Source organism: Pseudophryne corroboree, chromosome 6, assembly GCF_028390025.1.
Source record: "Pseudophryne corroboree isolate aPseCor3 chromosome 6, aPseCor3.hap2, whole genome shotgun sequence".
NCBI classification, from domain to species: Eukaryota; Metazoa; Chordata; class Amphibia; order Anura; family Myobatrachidae; genus Pseudophryne; species Pseudophryne corroboree.
This window is the reverse complement of record NC_086449.1, coordinates 276,098,955-276,109,520: the sequence shown is the minus strand read 5'-3', so window position 1 is coordinate 276,109,520 and position 10,566 is coordinate 276,098,955.

Genomic DNA, 10,566 nt, shown 5'->3' with positions numbered 1-10,566 from the left:
GTGACTCAAATTGTGTTCTGCTGCTGCTTTCTTCATAACATGTGTTTGCAACAACATCTGCCACATGTTGAGGAGGAGGAGGAGGAGGAGGAAGAAAGCAGCCAGCAAGCAGAGGAATTAGAGACATCTGGTGATACTTGGAGTATTGATGTAGGGAGGCAGGTTAGGCAACAGATCATCAATCGCTATTTCTAAGGTAAACTTGGTTTGCTTATTTAATTTGTTGTGTAATCATAAATAGATGTTTTGCCTTTTTAACCAAAAACCATTACTCAGAATGTGTCTGTCTCCTTGACACATACAAACATACCCTCGCTATATGAAAAACAAATGTCGCATGTGTATTGTGTGTATTTTTAATCTCAAAACAACAGATTATGAGTGGCATGCATTAAGTCTGGATAAGTGATCGTAAACTTGCAGTGCTAATTTCTTACAAGCCCACATCATCCATTTAGTATTTCACTTTATCATTGTGTGTAACGTCCTAATGCACAGGTTCACAAACTCGGCCCTCAGGACCACACACAGTGCATGTTTTTCACGTAACCCAGTAGAAGCACAGGTGTATGAATTACTCACAGACATACGTTAAAAGGTTCACAGGTGGAGCTAATTATGTCACTTGTGATTCTGTGAGACCTGCAAAACATGCACTGTGTGGGTTCCTGAGGGCCGAGTTTGCTAACCTGTGTTCCCAAAAAACACTCCTCAACATATAATATGTTAGCCTTGAGGAATACATGTGTCCCTTTGTGTGATGCACCATCATATTTAAGACTCACAAACTTACTGTAATCAGGAATAATTTATTTCCTAATGTTTGATGCTGTAAACTTGATGATGTGTAAGTAAATACACAGTTTGCCACACATATACATTATTATACACAGTTTGTGTTTTTGTTGTAAAATTACATATTTGTTTGTTTCAGCATCACGTGTAAAAACATTCTTAATAATTTTTATCACACACAAACATGTCCCAACAATATTGACATTCATTTGGACAATGTTTTTCAAACAAAACAAAGGCAACATATTACAAGCTTTTTACGCAACTCCATTGTGTTCTTCTTGTAATGTTGTATAGATAAGATAGCTAAGATATGTATCACTAACATTGTAATTTGGATTGTCTGCAGGCAAAGAGAATGATTGGAATCTAGAAAGAGTAATGATTAGAAAAAAATCAAGTGGTCAGTTTACTTCCTGCTAAAGACATTCTGCCTGGCTGGCAATTATTGTATCTGCAGGCAAACAGAATGATTGGAATCTAGAAAGAGTAATGATTAGAAAAAAATCAAGTGGTCAGTTTACTTCCTTCTAACATGTATGTGTGGCTCCATCAATATTTCCCTACTCCAATACCAAAAAAAAAATGGTAATAAATAAATGTGCGTACTAAATTTATGTATTTTTTTTGGCCCACTTATAATTAATGATGTTGAAAAAAGGGTCAAGGAGCTAAGTGTTATATTATTTTAGCAACAAAAACACTTGCTAACTATGTTGAGTTACTTATCACAAATGTCTAACTTGTTTTTTTCAAGTTTTTTTGGGTGGCTGCTTGTCCTGCCCTTTGCCTTTAGCACTGTCATGTTGTCGTGCTCTGGTGGACCGTCTTGGTGGTGATGAGACTGGCGTGATATTTGGAGTAGTCGTACCAGAACTGCTGCTTGTTTGCTGTTGGTGCATGCATCTGAGTGTTTCATTCAGGTTAGTGAGGGTGGCATTGAGTTCACGTGTAGCAGCATTTTGATTGTCTACTATTCGGAATAAACTTTCATTAATCTTTTGATTGTTTTGAAAAATGCTCATATAACTTTGCTGTTGTCTGTGCTGTTCTTCCATTATGCGCTGTAAGTTGCCCATGACCTGTGTAATGTCTGTACGCATGAGTTCCATGGTATTGCCTATTCTGGTTGTTTGTTCATTTTGTCTACTCAGATTTCTTGATATTCTTCTGAGGTGAGATGGTAGGCTTGCAAACATTTGTGTCTGCTTACGCAGGCAATCTTCATTAGTGGCCTGCTGTCTAGCCCAAATGTAGTCCAAAACACCTGATCAGGGCCTTGTGTTCCTGGTGTTGTTGGGCTGTGTTGTGGTGGTGGTGGTGTGCTTTGCTGTGGTGGTGTACTCACAGGTGCTGGGGGACTCATTCCTTGCATTAATGGCTGCATTTCTAAGATGTTTGTCTCCTCCATGTCACTGTGTTGGTGTTGTTGCGGAGGGATGCTGTTCCCAGGACTCGAAGCTGAAATGTTAAACAAATCTCCGTTAGCTATCCATATGTTTGTGAAATGTTTAAAAAAACACTACACATGGAACACATGTCATTCACTGTTGCTTTCAACTATTCTGGCTAGCAACATCATCACTCATAGCTTAAATACATACATATGCCTGTTTGAGGCAAATGTGTCTGGTTATTTAATTGGGAAAGCAAACACTTTATCTTTATTGTAGCTCACACATACTCCACCATAAAAACACATTGGAATACATAATCTGTTACCTTATAGCTTTGTGCATGCAAACATAGTAATGTTTTTATATGTATTTTGCAATGTTACCTCAAGCACACATGTGAAATATGGAAAAACAACCTTACTTTTTGCAAACAAACCAACATGCTTTTTTGTTGCAGCATCTTACACCCAATGTCATACTGTATGGCTCAAGTGGACATACATATCTTTACTGGATGCGGACAAGGCCATTTAGCTTGGATTCCATTTCAGCTTTTACTTACTGCGGTAAGTATTTTAGTTTTTGATGTGTTTTGACTTAATGCGGTTATGACTGATTTTGATTATGTTCTGACATTTAACACATTTTTTTCAGTTTGATACTCACAATCAAGATGAGGGGAGTGTGGATGACGTCTTGGAGGTGTGTCCAAAATTTGGAGTGGGGGTACAGGACATATGGACGATAATCTTCGTGGCGGGGTAGCCTGCTGTGTTTGTGCCGGGACATACGACCTTGCTTTCTTTTCGGCCACAGGTTTTTTGTGGTGATGTTTTACAGAAAAGTGCCACTTCTGCTGCTCCGTACTTCTTTTGATGGACCTTTTAATGAAAGTGCAATTTTGTTATGCCCATTCCTTTACAAGCATACCCTATACTACAATGGACACTTTACCTGCTTCCGCAGCGTCATCATCATCAGATGTGATAAGAGTTACTGGCCGATGAGTAGTACTGCTTTTTTAAGACACTGTATAAAAAAAAATCATGCTATTGTGTATACATCCACCCATTATGCTTATAAACATTTATTCTTTTAGAAATGCTTGGTTTTTATTTTAAACAAACATAAGGACCAGAAATAATAATAAAAAAAAAAACACATATGCACTATGGCAACATCAACACAGGAAAACATGTCCAGGACACTGACATAGGGCACAAGTTCAAGAAAAGATTTAAAAAAAAAACACACACAACTTCATTTTGTATTGGTTTGAAAAATATTACAGATGCAATATATAATTTGCTCTGTGATGTGGCACTCCAAAGACACATTACCACTATATGAGCAAAAAGAAAATGCAGCAATTTATATAAAAATTACACTGCAGTGTGGTGTCACGGTACAAATACAAGCAAAAAAATAAATAAATTGTTTTTAAAATTAAATGATTAACATTATCTAAAGATGACATTACACATGTAAGTGGTTTCCAAACCACTTTCCAGTACTCCAGCCTCTAATATGACAACCACTGTTTTTAAAAAATTGCACATGGATCACTTAAATATAAAACATAGTCACAATTTTTAAAAATAAAACGCCCAAAAGAAAAACATTATTGCAGGACAATTCAGAGACACACCAAGTCCAAGCTACACATGCAAAATATCTGTCAGAAAAACACATGACATACAATAAAGTAAGATGTTACATTGGCTTTTGTATAAAACATTAACCAAAACAATGTATTGGCTGACACACACTTGAAGATGGGAGTAATATGCAATGTCAAATGACAAACATTTTAAAAAATAAATAAAAAAAAGCATAGAATGTAAATGCAAATACACATGCTCACCATTCTTCCTGGGCCTATCTGAATCCCGGACATGGGTTGCAGAGACAACTTCTGGATGGATTACACTCCGCATGGGCTCCTCATACTCCAGATAACTTGCAATATAGGGCTGCCCACCACCGGTTTTCCGAGCCGACTTGGCCTCCTTGGCCATTTTGGACTTGACACGTCGCTTTATGTCATAGTACTGTTTGCGGCACGTGTCCTCCGTCCGCTTGACCACCCCCTCACTATTGACAGCAGCAACAACTTTCGCCCACAACACCGTCTTCCTCCGTGTTGGCACCTTGGCGGACTCAGGGCCAAATAGCTGACTCTGATACTTCATCAGCTCACGCACCAATGCCACATTTTCTGCAAAACTAAACTTTATATTCCGCCCAGTCTTAGTAATGGTAGTGGCGTTGCTGCGGAGCACTCTGACTGTCACTATCACTTGAGGCTGCTGCAGCAACCTCACCCACCTCCTCCACCTCACTAACCTCACTAACACTCACCTCCTCCACCTGATCAACCTCCGTCCCCTCACCCACACCCTCCACCTCTGAGTCACACATAATTGTGTGTCTAAACAATTAACACAGGAAAAAAAAAGACAAACAACACACTCCTCCACTACCACTACACAACTCACACACACACACACACACACACACACACACACACACACACACACACACACACACAAACACTGACAAGGGACTATAAAGAAAAATAACTTGGACTAAAAATGAGACAAAACCACAAAATACAAGACTACAAGAATGACAAGACAACTTTCAAACACAATACCACACTCAGAAATCGCTACCAACACTCCTCACCAAACCACAAATTCACCTACCTCCACAGCACAACCTCCCTCCTCCTCACCACTAACTAAACCCACGAGGTGCAGACAGTTTGAAGCGTATTTATATGGTTGCGCACAGACACTCCTACCATCTGAAACACAACCAATCACGAACGGGGATGAAAATCGAAACTGAAAGTGAAAATGCGGCCGCGTTTAACTTAGGAAAAACACCAGCAAATACAACAAAAACACGTACGCAAACGACAATGATGGCCGTAAATGTGCCCAAAAAAAAACGACTGGCATCGACATCGTAAAACACGAAAACCATAAAGTCGACTGCTTCGTAACTTTGCGTATATGGATTCAAAAAGTTGCATGAAAATGCACCCGATACAAAACGAGTTTAAACACTACACAAACCGACTCAAACACGAGTATTAGTAAATATTGGCCAAGGTGTGGCTATTAAATAATGAGACTAATGCTATAATTTACGTTTAATTATATTAAGTATGTTTTAACTCCACTCCCCTTCTATGTATTACCCTTCTGCATCTACATACCGCTGCATTCCTGTTTTTCATTGGTCAATGCCGTGCTATAACTCATTATCTGTCAGCTATCTCACCAGCTCCGTCGTTTCCTTCTTTACCTCATTAGCTGATGCAATATCAGTTACTTTAGGGAAAAGAAAGAAGTCAGACGGTGCTAGGTGAGTATGGAGGGTGATCTAGCACTGCAACCTAATTTCTCTGACAGAAACTGCTTCACAGAAAGAGCTACAGTATGTGGGCTGGTGCGCTGTCCTGATGGAGGATGAAACCATTTCCACAGCTCTGGCCTCTTCTGATTCTTTCCCGAAAAGTTTTTAGAACTTTTTGTAGTGTTGATTCACTGTTACGCCCTCTGGTACCCAGTCTGCCAAAATAACATCCTTGATGTCAGGAATCTGCATTCTCCATCGCATCACTTGCTGTGGAACTACATGTTCCAGCAGTTCAGCATACCTCCCAACATGACCTCCTCCAGGAGGGACAGAATGCTCTGCTCCTGGACTTCCCTCCTAATGTATCCTTGCCATCACCTGTGCTAAAACACCTTTCTTATCCATTTAACTGTTCAACACAGGTGCAGACAATCATAAATTAAGAAAAAGTCCAGAAGCAGAGCATTGTGTCCCTCCTGGAGAGGGTCATGTTGGGAGGTATGGTTCAGTTCAGTTCCAGTTCCAGTTTTCAGTCTACTGCAGCCTGGAGTACACAGTGCTTCTAGTTAACTGCATTTACTCCCGGTGCACTACTGAGCCCAGCCAGCAATCAGCAGAGTATTGCAGAATTACTCTCCTGATGAATCATTAACTTCAGCTAACTCACAGCTGATCTGAACACCCAATCCAGCGGGGTGTGTTCTCACAGAGATGCAACATCCAATCATCACAGACCAAGGGGTATAAACTCCAGTTCCTGGCTCAGTCTCATCGCCTTGGACAACGCGTCACATCCTTTGAACAGGCGTCTCCTGTCTTCAGTCCTCTGTCTGCAGAGATTCCTCAGTGTATTGGACCTGTGGAACTACAGGTTCCAGCAGTTCCGTTTCCAGCAGTTCCAGTTCCAGTCTTCAATCCCCTGTTTCCAGCGATCTCCTATTTCTGGCATTTCCAAGTTGTTTCCCTGTTCCAGTGTTCCTGTGGAACTACAAGTACCAGCATCCATTCCAGCTTTCCTACGAGTCACATTCGGTGTACAAGTTCTCCTAGTTCCTGTGTTCCTGTTTCCAGTGGTTTCCTTGTTGTTATTCTTCAGTCTTCAGTTTGCTATGAACTCCAGCCACAGTTTGCCACAACAACTTGCAGTAAGAGACTTTCTTCAGGTGTTCTTCCATTACTCAGCCTGTGCACCTGATTACCAGCATCTAGCATTGTGCATTGCATTCAGCACTTAACAACTTGCTGTGTTAGAACTGTCTCCTGCTAGGGCCTTGCTTGGCTTAAAGACGTGTGCTTCTACAGAGATTGTGTGCTTTAATTGCTATTTGTTATATATCGGAGTTTCGTTTGCTGCATCTGATTTCATTATTGCCTTATCATTTATATCAAGTTACAAGTTCATCTTCATTGCTCATTTGTTACCAGTGACTTTTGAAATATTCATTTATCGGGTTAAGTTATTATTCATTGTTCCTGTCATCCGTTATCCCTGTGTGATAATAAATATCAAGCGCACATGCGCGGAACTTTTCGTCAGTCTCCCCGTTTCCTCTATCACTCCTACACTGACCCACTAGTGCTCCCTCCGGGGACAGACAAAGTTACAGAATCCTGACAGTTTGTCCAAGGCCCATGGACCCGGACGGCGGTCAGAGTGTGGGGTCAGGGTCACTCCAAAGTTTGGTGTCACGACTCAATGATCAAGGGTCAAGTATCAATGGACCTAACCCAGTTCCAGCCGTCGGTTCAAAGACTCCACTGGTTCCAGCCAGCCCGAGTAGCTCTGTTTCCAATGCTGAGCTACCTCCTTCAGTTCCAGCCGATTCCAGCATCCTCGGATCAAAACCGGTCCTATCCGTCAGTCTGAGGACTCCTCCGGTTCCAGCCGGTTCAAGCTTTTCCGGACCCAATCCGGTCCCATCCGTCTGTCCGGATTAGCCTCCTTCGGTTCCAGCCGATTCCAGTAAGACTCCACTGGTTCCTGCCAACCTGAGTGGCTCCAATGATGGGCTACCTCCTTCGGTTCCAGCCTATTCCAGTAAGACTCCACTGGTTCCAGCCAGCCCGAGTGGATCCGTCGCCAATGCTGAGCTACCGCCTTTCGGTTCCAGCCAATTCTAGCATCCTCGGATCAAATCCGGTCCTATCCGTCAGTCCAAGGACTCCTTCGGTTCCAGCATCTTCGGATCAAATCCGGTCCTATCCGTCAGTCCGAAGATTCCTCCGGTTCCAGCCGGTTCAAGCTTTTCTGGACCCAATCCGGTCCCATCCGTCTGTCAAGATCTGCCTCCTTCGGTTCAAGTCAATTTAAGTAGTCCTGGACAAATCCCGGTTCCATCCGTCTGTCCAAAGTCGCCGTCGGTGCCTACCGATTCCAGTTCCTCCGAACCCGGTGTGGATCTCTCCAGTGTGTCAAGTAAGGAACTCCTGTCAGTCAGTTCTGGAGATGACATCCTCTCTCCACCCTAGAGTATTTCAAGTTGATTCCACTCCTGCTTATGAATGCTTATTCCAGTCCTCTACTCTCAAGTGTCCTACATTGTCTTCTGAGACTTCAATTGACATTCAGCCTTCCAAGTGTCCACTTGATACTCAAGTTACGTTATGGGAGGTTCTATCCTTCCTAGCTATGTCTTCTCCCAAGAAGTAAATTCTATCTCAAATTACCATGAATGGTCTAGTTGTTCTGATGACAAAAGTCTTTCTTCTGAAGATGAAAGTTGGGAAGACTTTTGGGGACCTCTGCTTTTGTGTATTCCTAAGTTCTTCTTCAAGGATTCTCCAAGTTCCAGCGTGGGTGTTCGGTGCCCACCAATAAAAGGGGGGGTACTGTCAGGAATCTGCATTCTCCATCGCATCACTTGCTGTGGAACTACAGATTCCAGCAGATCAGTTCCAGTTTTCAGTCTACTGCAGCCTGGAGTACACAGTGCTTCTAGTTAACAGCATTTACTCCCGGTGCACTGCTGAGCCCAGCCAGCAATCAACAGAGTATTGCAGAATTTCTCTCCTGATGAATCATTAACTTCAACTTACTTACAGCTGATCTGAACACCCAATCCAGCGTGGTGTGTTCTCACAGAGATGCAACGTCCAATCATCACAGACCAAGGGGTATAAACTCCAGTTCCTGGCTCAGTCTCATCACCTTGGACAATGCGTCACATCCTATGAACAGGCATCTCCTGTCTTCAGTCCTCTGTCTGCAGAGATTCCCCAGTGTATTGGACCTGTGGAACTACAGGTTCCAGCAGTTCCATTCCAGTTCCGTTTCCAGCAGTTCCAGTTCCAGTCTTCAATCCCCTGTTTCCAGCGATCTCCTATTTCTGGCATTTCCAAGTTGTTTCCCTGTTCCAGTGTTCCTGTGGAACTACAAGTACCAGCATCCATTCCAGCTTTCCTACGAGTCACATTCGGTGTACAAGTTCTCCTGGTTCCCGTTTCCAGTGGTTTCCTTGTTCTTATTCTTCAGTCTTCAGTTTGCTATGAACTCCAGCCACAGTTTGCCACAACAACTTGCAGTAAGAGACTTTCTTCAGGTGTTCTTCCATTACTCAGCATGTGCACCTGATTACCAGCATCTAGCATTGTGCATTGCATTCAGCACTTAAAAACTTGCTGTGTTAGAACTGTCTCCTGCTAGGGCCTTGCTTGGCTTAAAGACGTGTGCTTCTAGAGAGACTGTGTGCTTTGATTGCTATTTGTTATATATCAGAGTTTCGTTTGCTGCATCTGATTTCATTATTGCCTTATCATTTATATCAAGTTACAAGTTCATCTTCATTGCTCATTTGTTACCAGTGACTTTTGAAATATTCATTTATCGGATTAAGTTATTATTCATTGAACCTGTCATCCGTTATCCCTGTGTGATAATAAATATCAAGCGCACATGCACGGAACTTTGTCAGTCTCCCTGTTTCCTCTATCACTCCTACATAGTAACATAGCATCTGAGGTTGAAAAAAAACAATTGTCCATCGAGTTCATCCTATTTGTGGTCTCCTATGCATGATGATTTGACTGAAGCTGCTGTCAGCCGTTACATTTTATCCCTATTTATAGTAACTATAATGCATGACTATGCACCATACCCCTGGATATCCTTATCCATTAGGAATTTATCTAACCCATTCTTAAAGGTGTTGATAGATTCCGCCATTACAACTCCCTCGGGCAGGGAATTCCAAACATGTATTGTCCTTACCGTGAAAAAGCCTTTACGCCGTATTTTGCGGAATCTCCTCTAACCTGAGCGAGTGTCCACGAGTCCTCTGTGTTGATCTAACCAAAAACAGGTCCCGCGCAAGCTCTGTGTATTGTCCCCTTATATATTTGTAGATGTTGATCATATCCCCTCTTAGTCTCCGCTTTTCCAATGTAAACATGCCTAGTCTTTCAAGCCTTTCCTTGTATTCCATCGTCTCCATGCCCTTAATTAGTTTGGTCGGCCTCCTCTGTACCTTTTCAAGCTCCAGGATATCCTTTTTGTAGTACGGTGCCCAGAATTGTACACAGTATTCAAGGTGTGGCCTCACTAGTGATTTATATAACGGGAGTATAATACTCTCGTCCCTAGCATCAATACCCCGTTTTATGCATGCTAATATCTTATTAGCCTTCTTTGCTGCAGTCCTACTTTGGGTACTACTGCTTAGCTTGCTATCTATGAGGACACCTAAGTCCTTTTCCAGTACAGAATCCCCTAATTTTACCCCATTTAGTAGGTAGGTGTAATTTATGTTCTTGTTACCATAGTGCATTACCTTACACTTGTCTGTGTTGAAGTGCATTCTCCATTTGGCTGCCCATGCTTCTAATTTAACTAAGTCGTTCTGAAGAGACTTGGCATCCTCCTCTGTATTTATAGCCTTACACAATTTGGTATCATCTGCAAAAATTTACACCATGCTCTCTAGACCTTCTGTTAGGTCGTTAATGAAAATATTGAACAATAGCGGTCCTAATACTGAGCCTTGCGGCACACCACTTAGCACTTCAGTCC